Raw genomic sequence first — 15,879 nt, 5'->3', positions numbered from 1 at the left:
CTGCATTAGCCACTCCTCTTTACCACTATGCCACCTGGGAAGCCAGCTGGAAAGCTCATGCCTTGAAAACCCCAAACTCCCCAAAAGCATTTAGCAAAGCCCTTTTTATAGGAAAGGTGAGGGAGGGGCGTGGTTAGCTGTTGCACACTTCTTGGTTTCAGACCCTTTGCCCTTGAGGTCAGGTCATGGCCAGGTAATGAATGATGTTCCTATAAACCTCCACCAAACAAAATATTATTACCTGGTCTGACAAGAGGGTGCAAGGTCCTAAGGCTCAACTTCACACTTTGAGGTCCAAATCCTGGCTACTAGGAGGCAGATCTCAGCTGGAGGCACTTTCAGTACCAGACCCTGCCCAGCTGTCATCACTGAGCGAACCAGGTATCCAGGTCTCAGGCTTTTCATTTAAACTGGAGAGGACTATGTGTACACGATCAATAGGAATGCTGCTGCTGCTGCTGCTAAGTCGCTTCAGTCGTGTCCGACTCGGTGCGACCCCATAGACGGCAGCCCACCAGGCTCCCCCGTCCCTGGGATTCTCCAGGCAAGAACATTGGAGTGGGTTGCCATTTCCTCTCCAATGCATGAAAGTGAAAAGTGAAAGTGAAGTTGCTCAGTAGTGTCCGACTCTTCGCGACCCCATGGACTGCAGCCTACCAGGCTCCTCCGTCCATGGGATTTTCCAGGCAAGAGTACTGGAGTGGGGTGCCATCGCCTTCTCCGCCAATAGGAACGCATGTTGCCGCAAATGCCATTCATGTTAATTACCAGCTCACAGCAACTGCCCTTGTTTGAGAATAGCCCCAACCACAGATGGGGACCTGAAGTAATGATGTGCAGCATCCTTGCAGCTTAACCCTGACCTCTGGCCACCTCCCAGGAGTAGACAATGGATCAACACTGTACCAATTTTTGAAACTTGAACAGAGAGATTGAAGCTACCTGAAGCTGTTACCTTGATGGAGTGTGTGTGTGCGAAATAACTTCAGTCATATTTGACTCTGTGCAACCCTATGGACTGTAGCCCGCCAGGCTTCTCTGTCCATGGGGTTCTCCAGGCAAGAATACGGGAGTGGGTTGCCATGCCCTCCTCCAGGGGATCTTCCCAACCCAGGGATCGAACCAGTGTCTCTTCATGTCTCCTCCAGTGGCAGGTGCTTTGCCACTAGCGCCACCTTAATAGCATTGTCCATATATTCCAGTTGCTAAGGCCTCTGTGGACTGGAACCCATGGAGACTGCTGCCATCATTAGGCTGCAGAGGTGAGGAGGAGGGAGAGGTTCGCTGTTGCCTCAAGGCCTGGGCCCGGCCAGTGGGAGGCCATGGGGAGGGGTCTGGAGCTCTGTGGGACATAGCCCTCAGCCTGACCCTGGGCCCTTGGCTCACCTGCCAGGCCCAGGCCTTTAGGGCCTAGAGGACTCAGAGGACCCTAGTGAGAAGGTCCTTTCACTGCAATGTATGCTGGCAGCAGCACTGGGAGGCTGACTATTGGCAGAGTAGGACCTCTAATCGCCCACTAAGGGTCTCGCGATAACAGGCACTAACAGCTATGTGCCCGCTCCACCCCATTACAATATTAATTGTAGTGATATTATTACTCATGTTGATAAGTCTTTTGAAGAGGGTCCATAGGTTCCCAAAGAAGATTAACCAGAATGCGAAAAAAAAAATGAGGAAATGAACTTAATTCTCCTGATGCGGCAACCTTTTTACCAATCTTGGAAACATAAAGCTTAGCAATATATTCATGTTAAGGATCATACATCTCTTCTATCTTCCCAGCAAAAATAGTCCTATTGCTACAACCTATTTCTCCTGTTTTACAACCTGCTTTGATCAATATTTTCTTAAGCTAGTAAGAAAGCTAACTGTCAGAGTTGAGATGGGAAACTGGCTTTAGGAACTTGTTGACAAAATAAGCTAGGAGAGATAGTTTCAGACGTCTGGCATCAATATTTTAAAAATAATAACTTCTGGATTTTCCTTTTTTTGGCTGTACCTGGTAGCTTGGGAAGCTTACAGAATCTTAGTTCCCCAACCAAGGATTGAACCCTGGGCCGTGGCTGTGACAATACCAAGCCCTAACGACTCGACTATCAGGGAACTCCCAATAATTTCTGGATTTTAAACAGCTACAGTTTGTTTCCAGTGTCCTAGAAATCCAATGGTGAAGAAGAATATCATATTAGGAACCAATAATATGAAAAATTCTATTGATTATGACCTAGCAGTCATGCTCATAAAATTCTAACTTTGCTGCTACTTAAGGTAGTCTATATAAGTATAGACCCAGAATATCTGAGTTATGACAGAAATATAGGTTCCTACTAATATCCCTTGCCTTAAAGGACATCAAAAGATATTAGCATATGATAATCAATAAAGTATTAGCGTGGTTTTTTAATACCTAATAAAAATAATAAAAGGTATTAATTGTATGAAGTAAGTCCACTTAGTTAGGCAGTCCAACCACAGTATTCAGCAGGAAGATGAGTCTCTCCAACATAAATACTTAGTAAGAGACACATGACTGCTATGACAGTGATCAGTGACACTCTAAAACATTAGAGAGGATCTCTAAAACGTTAGAGAGGGTACGTTCCATGACTGAACTGCAGTTTTAAAGTCCTTTTCCAAAATCTCTTTGAAAGTCAAAATCTTTTTTTTTTAACAGCCTAAATTAAGAGGTGACTTTATAAAAAGCATAGCAAAATTAAAATTTTCCTAAAATAAAAATTTAAAAGAGTAGAAAACTCTACTTTTCCAAGTAGATTGGGTTAGATCAGTGGTTCTCAACCTAAGGTTTTATCTTTTTGCTCCACCTTTTCTCCCAGTGCAGTTTGGCAATGTTTAGAAATGTTATGGTTGGCAAAGTTGAGGAGGAAGGTGTAACTGGCATCTAGCAGCTAGAGGCAGGAATTCCACCAAACATTTTACAATGTACAGATCAGCCTCCTACAACAAAGAATTACCCAGTCCCAAACGTCAACAGAACCAAGATTGAGAAATCCAGTGTTACAAGAAGGCCGTGTGATGCTATTAAACTTCAGTATAAATTTCAACTGAGAAATACATTTGTGCTTTCAAAATTACATTTGAGAAAAAAAGTCTTATTCACCACTTTTAAGTAACTTCTTACATTTTACCACTCATAAAATCCTTTCATTAATCTCATTTGCTCTTCACAGCTCTGATGAAGAAGTCATCTTTTTTCCCGGTTTTACTACCCAGAATGCTATTGTGCAGAAAGAGGCTAAGGTACTGGGTGAGGTCACACAAGTTTAGCTTCTGGGTGGATAATCTAGTGCCCTTTCTGCTATCCTACAGCTGTCATACTCTTGTTTAGAACACTATATAAAAGGGGATTTAAAATATTTTAAAGCAGGCTGTTGTGCATCTGTATGGATATGACTCCAGAAGACAGATGTCGTATGCTTTAAGGATGGAGAATGGGAGAAGGACTGGGCTTGGGCTGGGTATTACCAGCCCAATACCATACATACTGGAAAGCAAATATGGGAGGTAAGGAGCTAAAAGAACAATGACATTAGCCAAGCCAAGTGGAGGAACACAAACAGATCCCTAAGTTAGACCCTGATGCTGGGAAAGAGTGAAGGCAGAAGGAGAAGAGGCGACAGAGGATGAGATGGTTGGATGGCATCACCAATTCAATGGACATGAACTCGGGCCAACTCCAAGAGAGGTGAGGGACAGAGAAGCCTGGCGTGCTGCAGTTCACGGGGTTGCAAAGAGTCGGACATGACCTGGCCACTTAACAACAACCTCTCAAGTCTTCCCTGGCGGTCTAGTGGTTAAGATTGCACACTTCCACTGCAGGGGCAGGGGTTCAGTCTCTGGTGGGAGAAAAAAAATCCTGAAAGGCACAAGGTACAACAAAAAATAAGGTAAAATAAAATGACTACTTCTCTGTGAACATCATTCCTTCCCCTATGAACAGGATAAGACCCTTACAAAAACATAAAATGGACAAATGTGCTGAGTCTAACCAGAAAAAAATAAACCACACTCATTACTTTCAACAGAGGATTTGGTATATCCATTGCACAAATGATGGAAAAACTGAGAAGAATTCAGGGATTAGCAACCACAAGAAGCCATTACGCTTTTAAACAGACAGTATTACCAGTTCAGTTCAGTTCAGTTCAGTAGCTCAGTCGTGTCCAACTATTTGCGACCCCATGAATTGCAGCACACCAGGCCTCTCTGTCCATCACCAACTCTCGGAGTCTACACAAACCCATGTCCATCGAGTCAGTGATGCCATCCAACCATCTCATCCTCTGTTGTCCCCTTCTCCTCCTGCCCCCAATCCTACCCAGCATTAGGGTCTTTTCCAATGAGTCAACTCTTCGCATGAGGTGGCCAAAGTATTGGAGTTTCAGCTTCAACATCAGTCCTTCCAATGAACACCCAGGATTGATCTCCTTTAGGATGCATTGATTGGATCTCCTTGCAGTCCAAGGGACTCTCAAGAGTCTTCTCCAACACCACAGTTCAAAAGCATCAGTTCTGCGGTGCTCAGCTTTCTTCACTGTCCAACTCTCACATCCATACATGACCACTGGAAAAACCATAGCCTTGACTAGACGGACCTTTGTTGGCAAAGTAATGTCTCTGCTTTTAAATATGCTATCTAGGTTGGCCATAACCTTCCTTCCAAGGAGTAAGCGTCTTTTAATTTCACGGCTGCAATCACCATCAGCAGTGATTTTGGAGCCCCAAAAATAAAGTCTGACACTGTTTCCACTGTTTCCCCATCTATTTCCCATGAAGTGATGGGACCAGATGCCATGATCTTAGTTTTCTGAACGTTGAGCTTTAAGCCAACTTTTTCACTCTCCTCTTTCACTTTCATCAAGAGGCTCTTTAGTTCTTCTTCACTTTCTGCCATAAGGGTGGTGTCATCCGAATATCTGAGGTTATTGATTACCAGGGCTGGGAGGTATCACAGTTGCTGCAGGGGAGGGTGCCTAAGGCAGAAAAAGAAGGTAATAATACACCAGCTTCTCCACTCTTCCTTCCTTCCAGGATCCTGACAATGTCTCCTACTGAATTTCCAGCAGGAAGCCAGTTGACACAGGAGCCCAGGAAATAGTCTGCAAGAGCTGTTTAAGATGTGGAACAGACAGGGGAAAGGGCACTGGGTGGATGGGAGGGCAAACAGGTTCAGAATCATAGCATATGCCAAAAGAGGGACACCACGAATTAGTGCATGGCATCAAGTGAATATTCCAGGACCTAAATCACATTTTCCTTCAAGTCAAGGAAAATATATCTTAAGCCTATCCTGGATCAAACAAATAAATCAGTAAAATAAAAATCAAACTCAGAAAGTCAACTTGACAAATGAAACACAATAACATTTTGTATAAATATCCAGACTTTTTTATGGTGAAATGATTACAACTGAGAAAAATAGAAAAGAAAAGAAAGAAAACAGCTTTAGTAGGTGTTCAGAAAGGAAGCTGGGCTTTTTCACACCTGTTTTGCACACACACAGTAGGCTGCATATTCAAAACAGAAGCAAATTCTTCCTGAGCTCTTGACAACATGAAAATAAAAACGTGCATCACCTCTCCTCTCAAAATTGTAGACTGCAGCAAAACACGATTTTTAAAAGGCTAGCCTAATTTTGTTTCTGGGGAAAAAAAATATTAAGAAAAGGAGACTGAATAAACAATACTGGTTCACTCTATGCATTGAATATTCATAATTCAATTTTAATAAATATATTGAAATGATAGAGTCACTACAATAAAATCCAGAAATCCTGGAAAGTAAAAGCCAAACTTCTAATGGCTATTTCAGCTAAGTAACAGTTAATACTCAAAAGAGATATAATCTGGGGTAATAGCTGGGGACATTTTGAATTCTTGTATATAAGCTCACGGAGAAGGCAATGGCACCCCACTCCAGTACTCTTGCCTGGAAAATCCCATGGACGGAGGAGCCTGGTAGGCTACAGTCCATGGGGTCGCTAAGAGTCGGATGACTGAGCGACTTCACTTTCACTTTTCCCTTTCATGCACTGGAGAAGGAAACGGCAACCCACTCCAGTGTTCTTTCCTGGAGAATCCCAGGGACGGCGGAGCCTGGTGGGCTGCGGTCTATGGGGTCGCACAGAGTCGGACACGACTGAAGCGACTTAGCAGCAGCAGCAGCAGCATATAAGCTCAATCTGCAATAATGAATCAGGAAAACCTGCAGAGAAGTGCAGTAAGGCCATGTGTCAGAGAGGCATAAATAGCGCCTCCTTCAGGGAAGGAGATGCTCAAAACACAACACAGAGAAATGTGAGCAGGTACTTAAGCAGAAAAATGCAAAGTGTGATTTCTGGTAGTTATTCTGCTTTGGACACAAGTGGGCATTACTGGTCCGTCCTAGCAGACAGGGTAGGACTGAAGCATCCAAACTGTAGTAGGAGACCTGTCTCATACAGCAGCTGGGGTGGCAGGGGTGGGGGAAGGCAGAGGGCTGATGGAGCTGCAGACTTAACAAAAGTCCAATCCAAAAATATTGTCAGTCATACCCACAGGGTCAAGCAAACATATGCCATAGTTGAAAGCTGCAGTCTCAGGGGGTGAGGGGGTTTCAAGACAATACCTCAAGGTCCTCAGTGGTGGAAGGAGTGCTGTGAAAGGGAATCTACAGGATGGTGATGCTGTGCAATCCAGGCCAGCCAGCTAACATTCGGAACAGGGCTTCCCTGGTGGCTCAGCAGTAAAGAATCTGTCTGCCAATGCAGGAGAGGCAGGTTGAGTCCCTGGGTCAGGAAGATCCCCTAGAGAAGGAAATGGCAACCCACTCCAGTATTTTTGCTGGGAAATCCCACGGATGGAGGAGCCTGGTGGGTTACAGTTCATAGGGTCGCAAAGAGTCAGACATGACTAAACAACAACACATGTGAGCAGCATGGGTAAAAAGTGAGTCACCAAGGCAGGGATCAAACAGAGAAACCCAGTTAATAACAACTGGGGAAGAGAAAGATTTCAGTGATGATGAGATTGGGGGAAGAAGCCCTGAAATGGAGTCAAGTGTGGAAGGGCTTGCCTCCCCCCTCCCAGTGCCATTTTTTAATCCTTTTAAGGGTTCAGGTTCTCACTACAGGCACAGTGCCCAGGACCCATAAGTTTTTCCAGGTTTTATCAAATTGTTTTGAGAGCTGGAAAAGAAAATGTCTTGGCTCTAAAATACAGAGAGAATTGCAAAATGAAATTATTAAATATTTTGAAAGGAAAATTAGATGAATCTCTTTCATATTGCATAACAAAACATTGTATTTTTCATGTAAGATGTGGCTACATCTTTTCACGTTTGGGAAGAGGCCTCTATATCCAGGATTTATATAGCCCTAAAGTTGGCCCTTCTCCAGCCTGGCATAGTTCAGAGAAGGTCAAGGGTGCTAAAACTTCAGCAGGGATGGACAGGCAGGGAGGGGAAGGCAAAAAAAACAAATCACCTAGGCTAGAAATGCAGGGAAGGGGAGGCAGGCTTGCACGGAGGGTGTCTGGCAGGTACCTTCACAGAGGTTGGGCTTGACCGGGTGCTGGGATGTGCAAGCGCAGTGTCCCCAGATATGGATGGCACTGTCTGGTTTCTAATTTTGGAAATGGCCATACCAGGATTTCCATTCTGGCAAGCACGCTGGCGGCGAAGGGCTCTGAATAGCAAAGAGAACCATCTGGAGGCAGGCGGCCACTCAGTGTGGTGTAGGGGTATGAATGCAGATTTGGCAACAGCTAGACAGCAGGGCGTAGTTGCTAAAGCAGGGAGACAGCAGAAGGTAAGACAGAGCACGAGAACTCAATCCCTCTGAGGCTGTAGGGCAGGAGGAAGCAGCAAGTCAAGGAACACTGAGGCCCGGAGATTCCAAGGTTCCTGGGTTCACTAGCGTCTGATTGGCCGCTGGGCAGCCCCAGGAACACCGGTGCAGCTCACCCAGTGGGCCCTGTGGGACTTCTAGATTGCTGGTCTGGGAGCAGGGCCCAGTTCTACATGCGTCCCCTTGTAGGAGTGCTTAGTCTGAGTGAAACAGAAGCCCATCTGAGATCCTGCTGGAGGCAGGGCCCCTGAATGTGTCCAAGAAAACAGCCATGGGGCTGCCATTTCTTGAGGCAGGGTCAGAAGAAAGTGGAGTGATATGCACCAATTTTGAGGGAGAAGGTTAGAGTGTGAGACCCACCCAGTGGGTGTGGCAGAGGCAGATGTTTAAATAAACTCCTCTAACCAGAAATTGCCCTGATAGGCATTAGGGTGTGTCTCTCTGGGAGGGTACCAAAGACCCTGACCTGGAGACATTGTGATGACTGAGCAGAGATAAAAGAGGAGGAGACTGAGTGGCTGCACCTCTAGAGCCATTGGGGGCTGCTGCAGAGGCTGGTGACCCTAGCTGGAGAGCACAGTGGAGCATTCCAGGCTTCCCCTGGGACTATCTCCAGGGACCAGAATCAACCACAACTTCTCAGGTTACCTGGGAAGCTGAGAAGGGGCAAGGTCAGGGCACCAGCAGAGGAGAGAGAGTTTAGCTAGCCACGCTGAAGAAGGGAGAGATCATCAGGGACTACTAGATCATGGCAGCAGCGACCTCCTGGATCCTGGCACAGTAAAAATATTTCCAGCAACCGTAAGTGACCTTGGATGAGAGTTCTCAGGGTGCGCCTAGAGCGATGCTCTAGGGGCCTTGGATAATCTTGTAGAAGAGATTTTTGTTGTTTTCTCCCATTACATTGTGAATAGAGGACTTCCAAGTAGGTAACCAAGACTTTTACAAGACAATGTATTGTGTAGGTAGAGGTATTGCTGTCTCACTCATTGAGCATTATGGATCCAGAATCTAGGGACTATTGGTGGTTTAAGAGCCTGGAAATGTCTCAAACTTGGTTAAATTTAATATTCAGTTAAATTTCTAGAAAATGTAACAGTATACCAACTAGTAAACTGCTGCAACTCAACTCTTACTCTCCACATGGTGATACAACAACAAAAATCCTTTCTCTTACAGTAGCTGCTGCTGCTGCTGCTGCTGCTAAATCACTTCAGTCATGTCCAACTCTGCGACCCCATAGACGGCAGCCCACCAGGTTCCGCCGTCCCTGGGATTCTCCAGGCAAGAGTACTGGAGTGGGTTGCCATTGCCTTCTCCATCTCCTACAGTAGACAGAGTATGCAAAGAACCAAAGCATTAAATACATGAATGGGTCTGAAACAAGGGAACATCTCAAAATATTTGACGTATCATGGCTGAGGACATGAAAACAAAGAATGTCAAAGAAGGACTTAAAAGACATAAAAGATCCTGTTCCCAGAGTTCTGGGCTCTGTTCTCAGTTTTGTTGGAGTGATTTTTAAGTGATAAGTACATCAAACTTGCCCTTTTTGGGGGACATCACTACACAAAAGTTGTAGGTATAATGCTCGAGTTCTTAAGCTTTTAGATCCTTAAAAAGTGAATATTATATAATGTAAAAGTACTACAAGACTAGGAGTTTATATGTAAGATGAACAGCCAGAGATAAGAAAGAAATGTAGACAAAGGAAGAAAAAAATGAGATTACATGTAATTGACAGGCTATTCAACAAAGGTTTTAGTGTTTTCCTCCAGATAAAAGGCCTAATATCAACTGTAAAAGATAATTACCAAAAGTTTTTCTTTTCTTTCCACCTAAATCCCAAAAACTAAATGTTAAGTGTATGATCACAAGTGTTAGCTTGTGAAAAGTAAGACCAGAGCGGTTCCCTTGAAAAAAATTTAAGATAGGAGGGGATATGGTTAGCAGAAGCCAGCTCACTAGAAGAGAAGCATTTGGTGAACCACATTAGTTGGGTAAGGGTATGAGCAAAATGTCCAGGGGAGCTCAGAGATTCATGAAGGATACTGTTTGCTAATAAGCACATCGTTACTTCTGTTTTATCTCTAAACAGAAGATAATACTGGATTTATGAATTCTATAAGTTTTGACAGTTAGAATTAGAAAATGATAGTACAAAACAGGGTGGTAGTATGGAAGACACTGGTAAGTCGGTCATGCCATGAAATGGAAAGAATTGTAATGTTTAATTTAGAAAAGAGGTATAAGATGCTGCAGTCACTAAAACATCGAAGTGGAGTGCATGGATAGCTTTTCAGACAGAGTCTCATAGGGCTGAGTCAAGAAGATTCAAAATCTGGTCCTCCTCTGTGTGCATTAAGCTCAGAGAATGAATGGCTCTTCTGATCTGTGTTAACTGCCAACCTATTATCTGCAATAAGAGTTTCCGAATCAGCCACATCCACTGAGAATCTGACTGGTTTCCTATAGAAAAGTGACAATGAGCAGCAGAACTAGTTATCATAAAGTTTCTTGGCATCTAAGGAGCTGGATGGTCATGACGGGTAATGCCTTAAGCAATGCAAACGTGATACGTGACTGGAAGCTCACTATGCTCTACACCAGTGATAAAGCTGTTACTTATTTCTCTATTTTTAAAAGTCACTTACGGCAGCACTAAACTAAAACCTCTTTTAATAATCTAGTTTTCTAATGGGTATCCAACAAGTAGGAAATCAAATCAAATCAAGAAAGGAAGTTCTTTAGGGGATTGGTAATAAATCTTTAATCCAAGTTTATTGATCATAGAATCATCTTTTACTCTGCCAAACTTTTCTTTTTTGTGGGGTAGTCATGCCCCGAGACTTGTGGGATCACAGTTCCCTCCCTCAAGGATGGAACCTGGGCTCTCCACAGTGAGGGCAAGGTGTCCTAACCCCTGGATTATCAGGGAATTCCCAGTCACATTTTTATTAGCGTTAGTTACAAGCCATATTCAGTTCAGTTCAGTTCAGTTGCTCAGTCATGTCCGAATCTTTGCAACCTCATGGACTGCAGCACGCCAGGCCTCCCTGTCCATCACCAACTCCCGGAGTCAGTGATGCCATCCAACCATCTTATCCTCTGTCATCCCCTTCTCCTCCTGCCTTCAATCTTTCCCAACATCAGGATCTTTTCAAATGAGTCAGTTCTTCGCATCAGGTGGCCAAAGTATTGGAGTTTCAGCTTCAACATCAGTCCTTCCAGTGAACACTCAGGACTGACCTCCTTTCGGATGGACTGGCTGGATCTCCTTGCAGTCCAAGGGACTCTCAAGAGTCTTCCCCAACACAACAGTTCAAAAGCATCAATTCTTCAGTGCTCAGCTTTCTTTATGGTCCAACTCTCACATCCATACATGACTACTGGAAAAACCATAGCCTTGACTAGACGGGCCTTTGTTGGCAAAGCAATGTCTCTGCTTTTTAATATGTTGTCTAGGTTGGTCATAACTTTCCTTCCAAGGAGTTAAGTGTCTTTTAATTTCATGGCTGCAATCACCATCTGCAGTGATTTTGGAGCCCAGAAAAATAAAGTCTCTCACTGTTTCCCCATCTATGTGCCATGAAGTGATGAGACCAGATGCCATGATATTAGTTTTCTGAATGTTGAGCTTTAAGCCAACTTTTTCACTCTCCTTTTTCACTTTCATCAAGAGGCTCTTTAGTTTTTCTTCACTTTCTGCCATAAGGGTGGTGTCATCTCTTACTATTTACTGTTATTTTATCAGTGGATAAATTCACCAAATATTGCCAGAAAAAGAATGATATATCCTAATACTGCAAAGAGAGCAAGCCTAGGGGAAAGACTATAATAATACCCTGAGGAGCAATTTGACATCCTGTAGGAGGAAGTATATTGAACCACTCCCCAACTAGAATTCAGTCTATAGAGAGCCACCAAGTACCACTCATTTCTTAACTCACAATTGGAAATCTACTGAAGGATTTATTGCAATTCAATTCCTTGAACATATTACTATGCACTAATAAGTGCATAATAATGGTCGATTAAAGAAAGTGCGTGAGTGATAAGAGGTTGACACAACTAAAAGGCCTGGGCAAAAATTACATGTAATTTGTACTGTTTCTGTCACATATCATAAAGTTAACACACACTCACAATGAGTAAAGCAAATAATAGTATCTGATTTTGTCCATGTTTGGAGAACATGAAATTCTGCACTAATATTTCCTCTTCCTACAGTCCCCAATATATCAATGCTCATTTTCACTTCTGTTTTTTAACTCTTTGCCTAAGGCAACTTTGAGACCTGATTATTCTGATCTTATCTCCTTTCTGAAAATCTGGCTGGAGCTGTTTGTATTCCACGCACGTTTTTTTGTGTCAAATACATAAATAAGATTACATTCTCTGAACTCCATGAGGCAGTCACCTCATCTCTTAAGACATTTGCTTAGCTACAGCTCTGTTTACCAATGTCCAGTCTCGGGATGCCTCCTGTTCTGCTATGCTTCTTAAGCATCCTTCAGCCGCCCCTGGGCGGGCCCTTCCCTTCCTAAGCCTGATAGTTCCGGGTCATCTCCTCCAACGGAAAACGCTTCCACCGTAGCACTTCATTTGCCTACCAGACTGTTGTCTTTACCCCTATCAAGAGACTGTATACTCCTGTTTTTTTGTTGCTGTTCTTCCCTTTTGGCCGCGCTGAGTGGCTTGCGGGAACTTAGTGCTCCACCAGGGATGGAACCCACGCCCCTGCAGTGCAAGCGCAGAGTCTTAACTACTGGACCGCCAGGGAAGTCTCTATACTGCTGTTTTTGTTTTAGGAAGTCATATAGTTCTGAGCTCACAGGAAGCGATCGGTACAAATTGTATCTTAGCTTTCCAGCCTGGTACAGCCCTAAGGAAACCGTGAGCAGAAAACAGCAGCCGCCTCTCACACTGACCCTAAGTCAATTAGATAAGCTGTTAGGGGGGATCAGTGAGTTTTTTAGGAAAGTTTTATGCTGCACTGCACTGCACTGAAGCGGGGGGGTGCGGGGGGGTGCGGGGGGTGTGTGTGGGGGTCCCCGGGGGGTCCCCTACCAGGAGAGGCTCGGCCCGGGACGTGGAGCCCGCCAGGCTGGGAGCCAGTGACCGGCGCAAAGGGCGCCGGCTACATTCAAACCCCGGCGGCGGATCCGGCCCGGGCCGGAAGTGCCCGGCGCCGAAGGGAGGGGCGGCCTCACGAGCCGCCGCCGCCGCGCGCACGCGCCCTCGCGGGCTGAGGCTGGGGCTGGAGTCGCAACTCGGAAGCCGCGGCCCGGACGGGCCCGGAGCGGGGGGGCTGCGTGGGGGCGGGAGCGGCGGAGGTGGCCGCCCCTGGCGGCGGGTTTGTTTATCCCGGGGAAGAAGTTTAGGAGCGGGAGACAGGAGACAAGGGCGGGCTGAGGAGGAGGGATGCGGCTCGGCAGAGGCGGTCGCCACAGGGACTCGCCGCCATCACCTCAGCCGGAGAGGAGCCGCCGCTGGGACTGCCCGCCGCTGCCCCTCACGTCCGGGTAGGTGCCCCTCCCCCGCCGCGGTCCCGGCCGCAGCCGTGGTCGCTTGCTCCCCCCTCTTCCCCGGACTCACCTGCCCTGGAACCCAGCGGCCTCCTTCCGCATCTCGGCACCCTCCTCCTCCTCCTCGGCCCAGAACCCCCGCTCCTGAGGTGTGCCTCCCGACCCCTGGCCCCACCCCGCCCCCGGACCTCCCTAACCTCGCGAGTCTGGACTTCCCCTGGGGATCATCCCCTCCCCCATTGACTCCCTGCTGCCTACTACCAGGATCCCCCCGACCTTCCTCCGCCAGCCTTGCCCCTTTGCCTTTCGCCGCCTCCCCCCTTTATAAAGTGTAGACCTCCGCGCCCGCCCTTTAATACCTTGTCTGTTTTCCCACCCTGAGTCCTGCCTAGAGCGAGAAACTGCCCCCCCCCCCGCGTTCACGTCCATACTTCCTTATCCCAAAAGTATACACTAGAAAGTATCTCCATTAGCCCGTTTCACGATGAATTCTCAGCTCTCCAGCCGGACCCCTCGGTGCCTCCACCCTGGTGGCCCTGCCTTGAACCTCCTTACCGCCAGGTACACATTGCCCTCTCATAATTCTCCCTCACCAGGTACATCAAACGGACTCTGCGGTTCAGGGTTCACGACGTCCTGACTTATCATCTTTCTGCTCCCTCTGCCATCCTTTCCCCTCACTCCTCTTGAATCTATGCATTTGTGTAACTGAATTACAGAAAGGCAAGAGGATGGGCAGGATTTTCTCCTTCTAAGCAGTAGATCGAGTAGAAATAGGATTCACCTTCTGCTTATCCCAACTTTTGGCATCTTTCTCTGTGAATAGTGTCATTCACAGCCAGACTTCTGAAGCTTATGGTGCTTTGTCTGTATTTGAAAGACTACTGGGCCTATATTGTTTCATTATAATACTCATCTTCCTAGTTTTTCCACAAAGCTGATGAACCTCCTGTTTCTTAGACTGGAAATTTAACTAACAAAAAAGTTCACACTTTGAAACATATCTCTCCTGTCATAATGGGGAAAGTGGAATATTTCAAATTATCATCCTGCTATTCTTGGGATAAATGGTGCCCAGTGGTTAAGAGCTCAGACTCTTAACTGAACTGTCAGAATCTAAATCCCTGCCTTTCCATCTACCATATCTGGCCTTGAGCAAGTTATTTAATCTCTCTGTGCCTCATATTCCTACAGCTGTAAAATGTGGATAGGAGTGTACTTCATAAAATGGTGATAATTGCATAACTTAATTCAGGTAAGATACAACAGTGCCTGATAAGAGTTCAGTAAGTGTTCTTTATCATCTCTTAGCTTGATTTGGCTATTAGTAGGTTAATTTTGAGAGAGGAAGTGGAGGGAAGGAAAGCGGTCTTTTGCTTTTTTTAATTTAACGGCTTTTTGATGTAGCTATGATTCATAGTTTGTTACTGTATAAAGTAGTTCTTTCTGGTGTGAAAAGTACAGTTGTAGCTCCTTATTTTCAGGTAAGTTACCAGGCTATACATAGTATCATTTTCAGGTATCTGTTTGGAAATTTAAAATTATCTTTGTTTTGGGAGTAACTGAAATTGAATTGTGTAGCATATTTATCATAGGGGAAAATGAGGATTTTACTGAGGAAAATTCTAGTACTACAATTAAATACTCACAACTGTTAAGATACTTCATACCTGCTTGTCCTTTATGTTGAATTGCTACTAAGGATTTGGCTTCATTCAGAAGACTCATTGCTTTTCTGAGTGGTTTTATTCACATGACTGTCTTAATGTTCACCAAATTTTACTCTTCAAAATCCTGACTAATTTGTCATATTTGCTCTCTTCCTGTGCATTGTTTTCTTGATACTTTTTTTTAAACAACTCACTTTTTTTAAAAGTCCAAATAAGTTCTGTTAACTTAATGTTGTTATAAGTAGTAAAAGCTTGGAATCAAAATTTGCTGTCCTAATTACACATAAAAACATATGCATATGGAACTTTGCAAATATTTTGCCTGTGTATAGCTTAAAATCTTTTTTTTTTTGGTATCACCAATGTAATGTTCTTTAAACTTTGGATGACACTGTCTCTGCTGCTTATGTTATTCCCTGACCTAGAATAACCTTTGCTCTTTCCCCTGCATATCCACATTCTACCTATCTTCCACCTCTTACTGTTTCCACATAGTTCCTGCCAACATTGGTTTCTATTTCTTGGCTTTCTTACTGTCTGTATTCTGCATTTTTGGCTTTAAATAATATAGACTCCCCCAGTTCAAGATCCCATAGAATCATACTTTTAAAGTTTGTAGATATTTTGAAGGGGGTGGAATGAAATTGACAATTAGTAGCTACTTTGTGCTAAGCACTATTCCTTTGGTTTTGAAAAGAACCATTCTTTCCAAAAATATTTAATGAGCACCTACATCACACCAGACTTTGGGGAATACACAAGAGCAGCCCTTTTCAGCTGGGGTTCCAGTAAATATCAGGCCCTATTGCTCTAAAGCATCCAGAATATGTAATGAATT

At 44.8% G+C, this 15,879-nt stretch overlaps 1 protein-coding gene and 2 long non-coding RNA genes across 13 annotated transcripts in view; 1 reads left to right on the top strand and 2 right to left on the bottom strand.

The window, feature by feature from the left end:
• LOC145541763 (uncharacterized) overlaps positions 1-13,538 on the bottom strand; it is a 143,678-nt gene extending 130,140 nt beyond the window's left edge. For both annotated transcript variants that reach the window (XR_014079263.1, XR_014079264.1), the window contains exon 1: positions 13,442-13,538. This is a non-coding gene — a long non-coding RNA (uncharacterized LOC145541763). The remainder of the gene's footprint in view (positions 1-13,441) is intronic.
• LOC145541767 (uncharacterized) lies at positions 4,031-6,754 on the bottom strand. The gene is made up of 2 exons (XR_014079268.1): positions 6,625-6,754; positions 4,031-4,991 (listed from the first exon to the last, which is right to left on the bottom strand). It is a non-coding gene; the product is annotated as an uncharacterized LOC145541767 (long non-coding RNA).
• SPOPL (speckle type BTB/POZ protein like) overlaps positions 8,366-15,879 on the top strand; it is a 59,784-nt gene continuing 52,270 nt past the window's right edge. For 7 of the 10 annotated variants that reach the window (XM_081579112.1, XM_081579107.1, XM_081579103.1 and 4 more), the window contains exon 1: positions 13,079-13,368. The gene's annotated coding sequence lies outside the window, so the exon portion shown is untranslated. Of the gene's footprint in view, positions 8,645-13,078; positions 13,933-15,879 lie in introns of those variants that run through there. The other 3 variants (XM_081579113.1, XM_081579110.1, XM_081579108.1) reach the window with 2 other exon arrangements.

The sequence above is a fragment of the Giraffa tippelskirchi genome, chromosome 3 (assembly GCF_054371585.1).
Source record: "Giraffa tippelskirchi isolate mGirTip1 chromosome 3, T2T-mGirTip1v1.2.pri, whole genome shotgun sequence".
Taxonomy (NCBI): Eukaryota; Metazoa; Chordata; class Mammalia; order Artiodactyla; family Giraffidae; genus Giraffa; species Giraffa tippelskirchi.
Note: the sequence above shows the minus strand (reverse complement) of the source record. Positions and strands in the feature narration are given on the sequence as shown.